The sequence below is a fragment of the Schistosoma haematobium genome, chromosome ZW (genome assembly GCF_000699445.3).
Source record: "Schistosoma haematobium chromosome ZW, whole genome shotgun sequence".
Classification (NCBI taxonomy): Eukaryota; Metazoa; Platyhelminthes; class Trematoda; order Strigeidida; family Schistosomatidae; genus Schistosoma; species Schistosoma haematobium.
The window spans coordinates 34,511,807-34,524,936 of record NC_067195.1 but is presented as its reverse complement, the minus strand read 5'-3'; the positions used below and the strand labels follow the sequence as shown (position 1 = coordinate 34,524,936).

Sequence of the window (13,130 nt, the reverse complement as noted above, 5' to 3'; positions counted from 1 at the left end):
CAATGGTTGAGATCATGAGTCAATTGAAGCTAGATCACCGTGGAAAACCTGGAAGCACTGGACGGCCATTTCGTCCTATTATGAGACTCCTCAGTAATTAGACATTAACACCGTTGGATGCTAGCTCAGTGGTCTAGTGGTTAAGCGCTCGTGCGCGAGACTGGTAGATTCTGGGTTCGAATCTCGCGGGGGCGGGGTCGTGGATGCGCACTGCTGAGGAGTCCCACAATAGAAAAACGGCCATCCAGTGCTTCCAGGTATTCCATGGTGGTTCAGCTTCAATTGAATCATGATCTCACCCATTGAGATTTTCTTATTCAATCAATTATGATACCTTATCTTTATATTTTGGTTTAAGCTGTTGTTTAATATCGAAAATCTTCATCCGACTGCAAATAATTCATTGTGTAGCTTATCATGAGCGAAATTATACGTGAGCTAATTGAATAGGAAGAAAATCCTTGTGAAGCATTAGAATTCATGACTAGTCTACCAAATAAGGAAACGGATTTCCTTTCATTTTCTTATCTAATCTACAAGTGTCCATAATATGTATTTGTTGACAATTTGATTGACATGTACGTTGTCATAGAACAGTACAAATGATCTAAAATGACGAATCTAAAATTATGGTACTCAGTTTTTAGAATCATACACAGCCTACTAAATCCCTACGTCTTCAAAGTTTACGAGCATACTATTTTAAATTTTTACTTCGAATTTTGTATATTCCTTGTCAAAGACTGTTAAAACATTCCATCTTCTGAAACTATGGACGGTAGTTGCTGATTTATATATTTTTACTACAGTTAGCGTTGATTACTTTCATTGATGTTTCTCTCCTACTTTTCAAACAAACATACACAAAATAGTTCAACTCACAAATAATATTATAAGAACAAACCAGTTTTCCTGTTTTACGACAGTATGAACACTAAATAATTAAGTTCCTTATTTCCATAAAAAAAAATTTCGATCTAATAATTCTTTGGATAGAAGATAGATTCTCCCAGAAAATTTCAAACAGTAGGATTATCCTAAGAAATGAATGTTTTTTGAAAGTTTATGTACTACCAGTTTAAACTGTTGCGCTTTTTGCATTCCAAATGACAAGTCATAGAATTTGATTTTACATTGAACATTGGTGACACTAATCATACCTATACTAAGAAATAAAAACATAAAAGGCGTTCAAACTATGATTCAAGGCTGTATACAGCATCAACTGGTTTAATAGTAAGATAAGTGTGGATATGTTATGACAAATGTCACTACATATATATACTTTTTGGTTGTGCATACGCGTATTTCATTTTGCTTCAAATAAATAAGCATGGTTTTTTTTCAACAAAGAACTCGGTTAATAGTCTATTGTCAGACTGAATATTTTAAGTAGTCGCAAACTTTTGGACTAAAAATAATGCGAATTAAGACGACACGTTATTTAGGGCCATGGGTCATCTAATCACAATTTACCAAAATTTAAAATATAAGACAGGATGCAGAATTTGGTGTTACGGAATGTTATATAGGAATATATCTGAGGAAAGTTGTAACAAGCTGATGACCAGACGAGGTTAGAATTTTCTCAGTCTAATGACTGTTTGTGTAATTTTCATAAGAATTTCACTTCATGTTTAGTAAGGGATAACTAACAATTCAGCTAAATATACCGGGTATGAAAATTGAAGTTAGTAAGATATTGACGAATTACAAGCAAAGATGGTGGCTAGTAGTGGGATCCATCTCATTTGGGACTCGTTAGCTAGGTGTACCCGCGTCCTAGAGTTGATGTCCACTCCGGAACTCGAACCCAGTACTGTCCGCTTCAAGCACCATCATGTTATCCGCTTAGCCACTGAGTTCCGATAGCCACTAGTTTGTGCAGTGGGTTGAAGTTTAAATTGACTTGTCATTGTTTATTTGTATCTCCCCATTGTTGATGCCCATATGCCAATAAGCGACTGATCAGTCTCAGTCCTGAACAACAATGGAAAATACAAGTAAATAATACTAAGTAAATTTAATGACGAATCACGTTTAGATATAAACTTCATTGGCAAAAATGGGGATTGAGACAATGATTTCAGATCTCTAAGAGGTATTAAAATGAACTTTGATTTTATAAAATAGATTTCTGAGAAGTTTTGCATTGAAATACAAGGAAAAGTTGTTTAATGGGTAAGTTAAAAATAGAGCAGCCATACCGACCTAGTAATAAAGACTAATTGAAACAGTATTAGTTTGGTGAGTAGAATCACTAGTCGAAACGAGTTATATGTTAAAATTTTATGTTGACATTAAAGTGTTAGCAAGAGACAATATTTCAAACTCATGGAATCACAAGTTTTTATACAAGACGAATGGATCAGCAAATATATGGGCCCTATAATTACGAAGGTACTGTCAATAAGATTAGCATAAGACATCTAATAAAATCAAAACTCAGATTTCACGAAAAGGATGTTCGGTTTTGTATGTTTATTTTAGAATTGTTAAGTTCTTTGTAACTAGCAAAGCATATTGTTATTTTGACAGGAGTCAGAGTATATATAAACTCCAACCTTTATCACAGATGAAAATTTAGTAGTGAGAAAGTTCTATCCTCTGTCGTTCAAAGGATTAGTGGGTTTAACCGAGGCTAAGCAAAATGGTACATCGAGTTTACTCCTATAAATGCTTACTGCGTCGGTAGGAATACTTTTAATTATGTTTATTGTCCATTAAAGTCTAAATTCTCGGATGGGACGACAGCGTAGACAAAATGTGTGATTAAGTAACAAATGAAGTGTTTGAATCACGGTTTTTTAAGTTTGATGAATGAATGAATTTGAGAAATCATTTTCCTTTATATTAATGTAATACATCAGTGTCACTATGATCTCTAAAAACAGTTCAAGACCGATACTATGATATCGGATGTTTCTGATCAACTGTAACCGTCATCTATTAAATCAAATTGGTGATAGCAGAGGACTAAATACCGTTTCTCAAAAAATTCTCAGCATAAATAGTGTTTATAAGTTTTCGAGATTTATTTATGTTAGTGCGACAGAGAAATGTATTGACCGTTCAATTCTCAATAACAAAGACACACTTTAGTGAAATTCAATGGGAAAAGACACTTCATAAACGGTCGACTCGAACAAAGATGCTTCTGGTTCTTTTATCCAACTGCTTGACAGTCGTAGGATTTATGCTATTTTCTAAAAAGTAGCAAAGATTCATTGTCTATAGTTTTTAGATTATTTCAGATGAATTTGGAAATCCTCCTGTGCTTTGTACTAACCTGGATATTTTTTAAATATAAGTATAAGGAAGAACCAAACATGTATGTTTACGAAGATATCAACAGAATAACATTGTAAACTCATAAGAAAATAACTTTATAGGCATTGCTGGGTGCACAAAGTTAAACCAATCTGTTCAACGTAAAACTTTTGAGGAATAAACTTCACTATAGTATTGTAATTTTAGATTATAGTAGTATTAAATAGTCATTTCGAATTACTTTAATTTCTCCATTTATTAAAGGAATATATTTTTAAAATAGAACTATTTAATTGGTTGGATATATTATGATAAGCTTACATGGTTCCTCAGACAGCACACAGTACTTTGATATCATTAGTAGTTTCTTACTCTCTGATACTGATTTCTTAAGTGATATTTTCAGTACAAAACCTAGTTATTGGTTGACAACTAATGTCATGTTTATATTTTTATTACTGACAGAAATTAACTTCAGTACTCTAGTTTTTAATTTGAGTGGTTGTATTCGATGATTCATGGTTGATTGACAGAATTCAGTTGACAGAGGTTTATAAATAAACAATATCCCACATCTAAATGTGATGCTTTCACGCAATCATTTACCTTAACAGTACTAAGAATCATCGGATCGCACGTTATTATTGAAAATAAGGTTTTCATTTGAATTTGAAAAGAATATATTTCTCGTCATTTTAGGGGTGTTGCAATCGTATGCAACAATAAAGAGAGTATCGAGTGACTGGCCTTTAATTACCATGTATTTATCAAACCATTAAAAACAAAAATGATAAATAATACAAGGAGTTCGACGCAGGCTGTCATTAGGTTACTGATTGTGACACTGAATATTGCGGATCCAAGTCTGATGAAATGTAAGATTTGCTAACTTTACAGATATATTTTGCTGCGAAATTCCATGATGTGAATAGCCTAGACTTAAAAATTATTGTCGATTGGTTGGGAAGATGAAATACTAAACCTCCTCCAACATGATACGGAACCATTTAAATTTGATGATTGAAGATAATCGTCAGGAAATCCTGGACTTTTGTGCTAGTTAGCACGTCAAAGGGGTACTTTCGATGCTCAAGGAAGTGGTGTGCCTCATAGAATTCGCCGGGTCTAGTAATATAAGACGTCACTTTTGAGCTGTAACTGGTCTGTAGGACTAAGATAATTCTCCTCAAGACTACAGATGCATCTTGTTAGTCGGTGCCAACTAATAGAAAACCCTGGTCTAGGGTTTCCTAGTGAGAACCTCGAATCATCTAGCACAACCTAGACTGTTGGTTGTATTGAAACTTAATCTGTAAAATTTGATCAACTCGAAGGAATAAGCAAACAGGACATTACTATTGAAAAGTACTCAGCCAATGTAACCATTTAGCTTGATGACCACATTACAAACGCAGTTGGTAGGATCCATTCTACTCTTCAGTGATCAATAATTATACGGATGCATATCTCAATCAGTCACTCGTCTTCATTTAATCAATGTGCACTGGAACGGATGATAGGACATAGTTGTAGAGCCGGTCTGATTAACAGAATATATATATTTTAACTACCACTAATTCACAGATGGTTGTTTCGTTTATCTAGCTCTAGCCTAAACATTTTTACATCCTCACTTCTATGCCCATATCAGTATCAACCAACCTAATGGATTATTTTGAGAAAAAGCCAAAATGTGAAACAAAATACCTTCAATGTATTTCTTTATTACTGGCGTTAAAAATAATTATTTTTGTAGAATACTTTTTCACTCTACTATGTGTAACATTTATCAAACAGACCAATAAGGAAAAACTTGAGAGACAGAGAAAAAAGAAAGATAGGCAACTTGCCTGGGTGAAGTTAACAGAAACGATAAATGAGATAAACATGTGTGCAATTCAAAGTACACACAAAATACGATATATTTACTGCAAGGATGCTGATAATGATAACAGTAATAATAACAACAAAAATAAAGGCAATCTTATTTATATACCGTAAATGGGATGATATATATATAAATTAATCAACAGAAGTAAATTTCCCAACATTCCTCTTCCCTACCACTAGTAACATGTGTTCACTTTATCTGCTTCATTGAATGACAATAAACATCTTACAATCTCAATGAAAAGGTGTTAGTTTTTCGTTCATTTCATTTTTACTGACTGGTTGTCTTACTCCAGAACCAAAAATTGGAAGAATAACGGAAGATAAGAAGTAACAAAGCATATAGACAATCACACGCATTAAACAGAAGAAAGACTAAACAGAATTCAGCATTGAATATAACTATATCGAGAAATAAAATGATGTACTAGACAGATTATATATTTTATGATGGAATGCTGAGAATGAATGTCACAGGAGACGAGACCTCTGTATTTCACTTACTGAAGAAATTCTGATGATCGAATAAAAAAGTGAAGAAAATTTCAAAAAGGATATTCTAGATTATCTATCTATGTATATAGATGTACGTCATCATACTTCAACAGAGTCATGTGAAACTCTCCTCAAAAGGATAACTGTTACAGAAATATAAAGTAAACCGAATATAACACATTTGTTGATTCTCTCTCAATTAGCGTTTCCCATAAAGTAGAACAACTTCTAAATTTTATGGATATTTTTCACAATAACAAAATGTTTAACATAAGATGAAATTAAACGAGTTTACTAAAAGCAACTTCGTATCATGAAATTAATTCAGAGAATAGGTTTGAAATCAGCAAACGTAAGGATGAAGATAACGATTATTCTAGGCGTCCTTTCTGAGCACTAGTCAGATCCGTTGCAGTAAATTAAAGTTAATGTGTGTATGTGTAAAGAAGCGCGCAAGCAAGAGCATCTAAATAGTCTGTAAATTTATCTTAAATTCGCAGTTTTTATTATTCCACCAGGGCCTGGAAGTTGTGTTTTACCCATTAAATCAAGATCCACTTGACGTGCTGCAAGCCTGCCCTCGTTAATTGCATGTACCACGAGAGATTGCCCACGTCGACAATCTGAAATTTCATAGAAACAATGGGAATGGAAAATTTATTAAAACAGTACATTTGATATTTCTTTTAACGATATAAATTATACAATGAATAATTCCTTATGACAAAATAAAGTGGATATATTCAGTTCATTATGGTGAAAGTGTTTCTCAAAAACTCGGAGGTCAGTTAAAATTCTGAATCGGAACAAAAGTCCAGAGAACTGTCATAAATTTTTACGCTTTACTGGTAAAACAATCCGTCTGAAAGTCAAAGAAACGTCGTATATAGCGCACATGTCTGAGGAGGTTGAAAGTTAGCACAGAATTATTGAGCCATTCAAATGTAAAAGTCTTAAGCATCCCCTTCAGTAATGGTCATTTCCATAAGAATTCATATAAGCTTTGAGGAAAAATACTCGTTAATAACACAATACTTCATTCTTGGAGTTTAGAGCATTACTTGTTCTACTTGTCTTAATTGCATTTTCAGAATGGGGTTTTGTGAAGATTTTAGTAATTTAATAGTTTAATTCATGAGTCATTTAAAGCTAGACCACCATGGAAAACCTGAAAGCACTGAACAGCCGTTTCGTTCTAGTACGGGACGAAGCCCGCGTTCGCTACCGTGGATGCGCACTGCTGATGAGTTCCATGCTGGGGTGAAACGGCTATCCAGTGCTTTCAGGTTTTCCATGGTGGTCTAGTTTTAATCGACTCATGAATTCAACTGTTAAATTATTTGTATTTTATGGAAAATAGTACACTGATGAAATAAATTCCTTAACTATTTTAGTAGTTCAGTCAAGATTGATGGGTCATAAACATCTAGATCAACTATATCACGTACTAGTGAATCAGATTTAATTAAGCTTACTTGAAATTTTGAACCAGTGTCATTCAGCATCCTGAATTATTATCAATTCCAAAATGAATTACATAGCTAATGATTGAACGTATAACTCATTTTATTCAGATTGCAACACCAAAGTAAAAATGACGATAATTTTTCGCTCAAATTCTATTTATTTTGATTTAGATTTAGTAGTTAAGTATTTCGATTTTGTTGTACCTTATCACTTTGTCTCATTTTCTAAACAGAAATTAATTTATTCAGACAAAATTTAGGAGAAAATAATTGAATTCACTAGTCATGTTTTTGTTTTCAATTTAGGTTTATGCTACGCAATGTATGTAAATGAGTGCAAGTATTTGTTTTGTTGATAAAGTTAGTTTTTTTTTATAATAATGTTTTGATTATCATGAACAATATAAACTAGAATATGCTCCGTTATGTTTGTGACAAGTAAACTAAATATAACTGTGTGGTGTGGGTTACTTATATCCACGCAAGTAGTATATAACGGTGGTCAGGCATAGAATGTATGTCAGTAGAGGGTCTATGAGGAAAGAACGGGAACGGAATGCAATTGGTATGAAAATGCATGAACAATGAAATCTGAGACAATAGATTGATGTTTGCAACAGGAACAGTCAAGTTTGAGACGATGGATTGAAATTTTGCAGATTAACGATTTACTATGGTTCTCAGATTTTAGTGAGATGCTCTGTAATTTTGTCTCCACTCGTGTTCTTGTTGATTACAATTGTATTTGTTGACTTTTCGTAAATTTCTAACCACCCGGTAACTGATTCAAAAGTCACTTTACCATAGCACCGTTATCATCAATAGTTTTTATTTATTTTCATAGGCATCTTTAAATCTTAGGCTATAACAATTAAAAAAACTCAATGTGATATTAACTGTTTAACATAATTAGGTTAACGACATCGCAATCGGTAGCGTTTAATGATTTTGGAAGAAACCTAAGTTCGTAAATCGATTTAATTAACTAATAGTAATCTGATTCCCAAAACTGCACGATTAAAAGATAATAAAGCAAATGTAAACCGCAACAATTTCTGACATTTTCATCACCAGTTGCAAAAATCCACTGATATCAGTAGCCAATTTACTTCACGATTATATGCAGTACACTCGAACCAGCTCTAAAGAGTTATTTGGTCGTTTATGCAGATGCACTTATACTACTTATCTAATAAATTGGTTTTTCACTTGCAAAATAATAGGTCTCAAAGTATTTCAAGGAAATCATACTTCCATTTCCTACATCTTCACTGAAACCATGCAATAGCAATGATACCTTCATTTAATAATCCAAGACTGAATACCTTAATCCTCTCCTTTCTGAGTTCATAGGTATCAATGTCAACGTTGGACTTGATAGTTTCACGAAACGCCAGAAATACAACTTTTCTACTCATTGGGATATAACAAAAGATGTATTTATTATCTCTCCTTTCTGTTTGCTATCAAGGTATATGCTAATATGTCATGTGGATACAATAGAACTTAACTAAACTAATCGCTGAATATTCGGATACTGCTTAAATAGAATGATGTTTTGTTTTATTTATTTACTTCGTTCTTTTTGAGTAGTATTTGCAACTTTTCTGTATAATAACAGTATGACAATGGCAGAAATTATCACTCGTTTTTATCTCAAAAAGGGAAACTGCCAAAATAAGAGCAGTTGAGTGTAAAGGGAATGGGTCAATGCAGAAGTAAGTGTTTTTGACTTATTAGTGAATAAACATATATGGGGATTTAGAGGAGTCATATGTTGCTTACCAAAATGATTAATTAGTCGATAAAAGTTCGCGCCCTCAGCTTTTTTTGTACACAACTTAAATCAAGTTCCTTAGACTGTATAACAATAATCTGTTTCATGTTTTATACAAATTCATTGAAATATTCTTCAAATTGCATCATATATCAAACGTTGCTTGGGTTGTGTAACATAACCAACAGTTTGCTTGACTCTCTTGTATTTAAACTCACTTCTCAACCTAGCAGTGCCTTCTGAGCAATCTACGCACCTGGAAGTTATCGTAATGACGCCCAATTTGTAAAGTATCACTTATTTTTTAGTGCAAATCCTTCTTAACCATGCAGGTAAATAAACAGGTGACATCTAAACGAGAATCAAATATTTCCGAAGCCCTTTGAAAAGGTGAATGGTACGAAATATCAGAAGATTTCGTCAAAATGCTTAAATAACTCATTATTTTATCATAACCAGTACAAGTTTCTAAGTAGTAACAGTAGTGGACTGAATGAACTGTCATACTTCATTAATTTAAACCAAGCAATTGAAAACTAGCTACTGAGTATCACTTAATAGTATAAGGGTGAACATAAATAGTTCTTAAACTGAATGTTTATCACCAATGTGTTCATTTTATATTACTGTATTTTTCCTATAAGTTATATTAGTGTAACTTTACTTCGAAAGTGTGTCTAACTGTAAAATTCTAAGGTTGGCACTTCTTTAAACTGTATTGGTACGTGAATACAAGTTCGTAGTTTGTCAATCAGTTCACAAATAAACTTTGAAATGATGAAATGTCTGTTGAAGCTGAAGAATTAAATTAAGTACAAAGTTGAATATTCTGGCTTATCAGGTATGATTTGGATTCTAGAAAAGTGAAGATAATAGATCACGTAAAGGTTATTTTTCTATAGCACAAAATAACTAGAATAGGCTTAGAAATACTGGAACTCTTAAGAAAACGTATTATTTTTAAACTATAAGGATCTTTTGTGATTATAAATGATGTTACTAATAATATATGACTATTAAATTTTAGTTTGAATACAAGTAAAACGTTGGACGTCTGAATGTAATTAAGGAGATCTCACTTACCTCCAGCAGCATAAACCTTAGGAATGCGTGTGGTGTATGGTTTATCGGGTAGAACTTGAATTACTGACTGACTAGTTAAACCTAGTTCAAATTCCTTGATTAATGTAGTTTCAGGTCCCATAAAGCCCATAGCCAGTAAGACCAAATCACATTCGAATGTTTCTTCAGAATCTTATGGAAAAAAAGATTAAAAGAGAGAAGTTACATTTTTCAAAGTCTAGTTCATTGGTTGAGCTGGAATATTTCCATGATAATACTATAACTTGATAGATAAACATACTATTTAAGAACACTATTCATATCAATAAATCAACAACTTGCCATAAATTAGTCTTCGGAATTAAAGATAATATATTGACAAAAATCAAAGTGACCACTGATATTACTGGAGGTATAAACGCATCAGGATTGCCCAGGACAGGGTTGGATGGAGAATGCTGGTGAGCGGCCTATGCTCCTTCACGAGGAGTAACAGGCGTAAGTAAGTAAGTAATAAACGCATCACTGTTCCTCTTTAAAAAAAATACTTCAATGCCTTTTGAAATTTTTAATACATAAATCATGCACTTGACTTTGGTGTTTCAGATCGGTTATTTGTAAAGTGCACTAAGTTCCAAATCTAATTCATCAAACAAGTGTTATCTAACAATTAAAAAAATCTGAACCAGTGAAAATGTCTTTTGGTTAATTCAAAGCTAACATAACAAGTTATTCAACATAGTAATGGATCATTCAAGCAAAGAATGTGTTCTTTGACAAATCTTTATCTTTCATAGTTAAGATCATGAGTCAATTGAAGCTAGACCACCATGGAAAAGCTGAAAGCACTGGACGGCTGTTTCGTCCCACTGTGAGACTTCTCAGCAGTGAGCATCCACGATCCTGCCTCGCGAAATTCGAAACCCAGGACCTGTCAGTCTCGTGCGCGAGACTATATTATTGAAAATTCACATTTTTAAGTGAATTCACTACTTACACTATTATATTTAAGTTCTGAATTATATGAAAAGTTAACTGCTTAATTAAAATATATCATGTTGTACGTAGTGTACTTCATTCAGTTTTACTTAATACGTTCAAGTTCAAATTATTACGTTTTAATCTAGTTTTAGTTGATGCACAATCATGTAGTAATGTAGACGAATTTCGACGAATAGTAAATTTTGAACTGTGAAATTGTTTCTAAAGATGCAAAAATCAATGTGAATTTTCTAAAACATAGTGCAAAATAATCAATTAACCATGAAGATGTATACTAAGATCTAATTTCTCTGTTAGGAAACGTTTCACTGATACCTGAGTATGTACCATTTCTGGGAGATAAAGTACGTATGTTCTTCGAATTAAACAAAATAGATAGTTATGACTTCAATAATTATCTGACAGTGATATTGTAAAACAAACTATGAAATTTACTTGGTACTTCATTCATTAACCACTTCCCGGTACTTGATTTGGTCCATGCAACTTTAGTAGTACGTATCCCGCCTACTGATCCTTTCCCGTTGTCTAGAAATTCTTTAGTTATTGTATTAAATTGTCTTGGGTCCCCGTTTATACGAACAGCAACTTCTGAGTGCCCATAATCTACTCTCCATATGCGAGGCCATTCAGGCCATGGATTTTCATTAATATCACGATTAATTGGTGGTGGTGGGAGAATCTCAAACACACGAATATTTTCAGCTCCCTGGGGAATAAATATTTAACATAAGACTTATAAGAAAATAAGAAATGCATTATTTGGTTAACAAGTTATCGTTCGAGCTAAGAGTGCTTAATACACTTATAATTTCGACTTTAAAACAAATCAATACGGTTATATTCTAAGGATTATCAAAACAGTACATCAGCATCCCATGATGTAAATAATTTGCATTTCGCTGAATTTAAAAAAAAATTAATTTCCAAGTGAAAGTTCATATCATCCAGTACTTTTGTGGATATCTATGCTTATTTTAAAGTTACTGAGTACTAAAATATAACTCTCTTAATATAAAAATTTGACTTACTTGGCGTACAGATGTAGCAATACAATCAACACCTGTGTCACCCCCACCGAGTATAACTACACGTTTACCTTTGGCTAATGCAGCCACAGAATCACAATCAAAATTATTATCATTTTGAAGATCAAAATATGTATGCTTTATCTTATTCTTGTGTTGATAACGTTGCCAGCGTTCAAGGAAACTCATAGCAAAATGAATACCTTGAAGTTGACGACCTTCAAAATAGAAATTGTTTGAAAAATAAAAAAATATTATTGTAAGATCATGATAGTAACATATTCTCAGAAAAAACTTCAGTTTATAACAATATCGGTGAATATCTAATTGTAAAGATCATATGCAATTTGAAAAAAGTTAGTGATTACTCTGAATTCTGATTTTTTCAAACATATTATAACCCCAGTGTCCAAATAAGAGTTCATATCACTAGATTTCCAACCATACTGTTTTAAAAAGTAGACTACTACCTGATTTCCCTCTTCAAAATGGTAATAGGTGTTCGGAACCTGTGACTAAAGTAAATGAATATGTTTAAACAACCAAATTATAACTCTTCGAATAATATTTTGTTAAATGCTCGAAAATCACTTCATTACTTGAAGCAGGTATATTCCACCTTAAACCTACTCTGGTAATATTGGCTTATTATTCAGAGTGATTAGGTTTCAAATTGTGTTCACATTATTATTATCCTTGTCTCCTCTCACCTTCCGTTTCCAGTCTAGTTGACCTTTTATGTTTTATATATAAATGTTCTTAACAAGTATATGTGTGATCAGATTGTTCGAAATGTATTGTGCTAATATATCACATAGCTCTGATAATCTTCGTCTTCTTATTACATTATCGATATTTCTAGTCATTAAATAACTTCTTTATTCTTGAAAATCAGTATTTATACCATTCATGTCAGTAATTTTAATGTTAATACAAACAGCTTATTTAATCGACTGAACTCATTCTTATTAAAGTAATTTCAGAAATAAAATCCGATTTTGATTTATTATAGACTTGATCAAATGTTCCATCGTTTTCACGTTAGATATCCAAGACAGCTATTAAGTTTATGATGGTCGAGGATAAAAAAATATTAGATTCTATCAACTAAATAAACACTTTGTCACCTTTAATAAAGCA

At 32.6% G+C, this 13,130-nt stretch overlaps 1 protein-coding gene across 1 annotated transcript in view; it reads right to left on the bottom strand.

Annotated features, from left to right (window-relative positions):
- Window positions 1-47: 47 nt before the first annotated feature.
- MS3_00003376 (uncharacterized protein) overlaps window positions 48-13,130 on the bottom strand; it is an 87,199-nt gene continuing 74,116 nt past the window's right edge. The window contains exons 26-29 of the mRNA XM_051211145.1: window positions 11,994-12,208; window positions 11,398-11,671; window positions 9,982-10,152; window positions 48-6,278 (exon numbers count right to left, since the gene is read on the bottom strand). The gene's annotated coding sequence lies outside the window, so the exon portion shown is untranslated. The remainder of the gene's footprint in view (window positions 6,279-9,981; window positions 10,153-11,397; window positions 11,672-11,993; window positions 12,209-13,130) is intronic.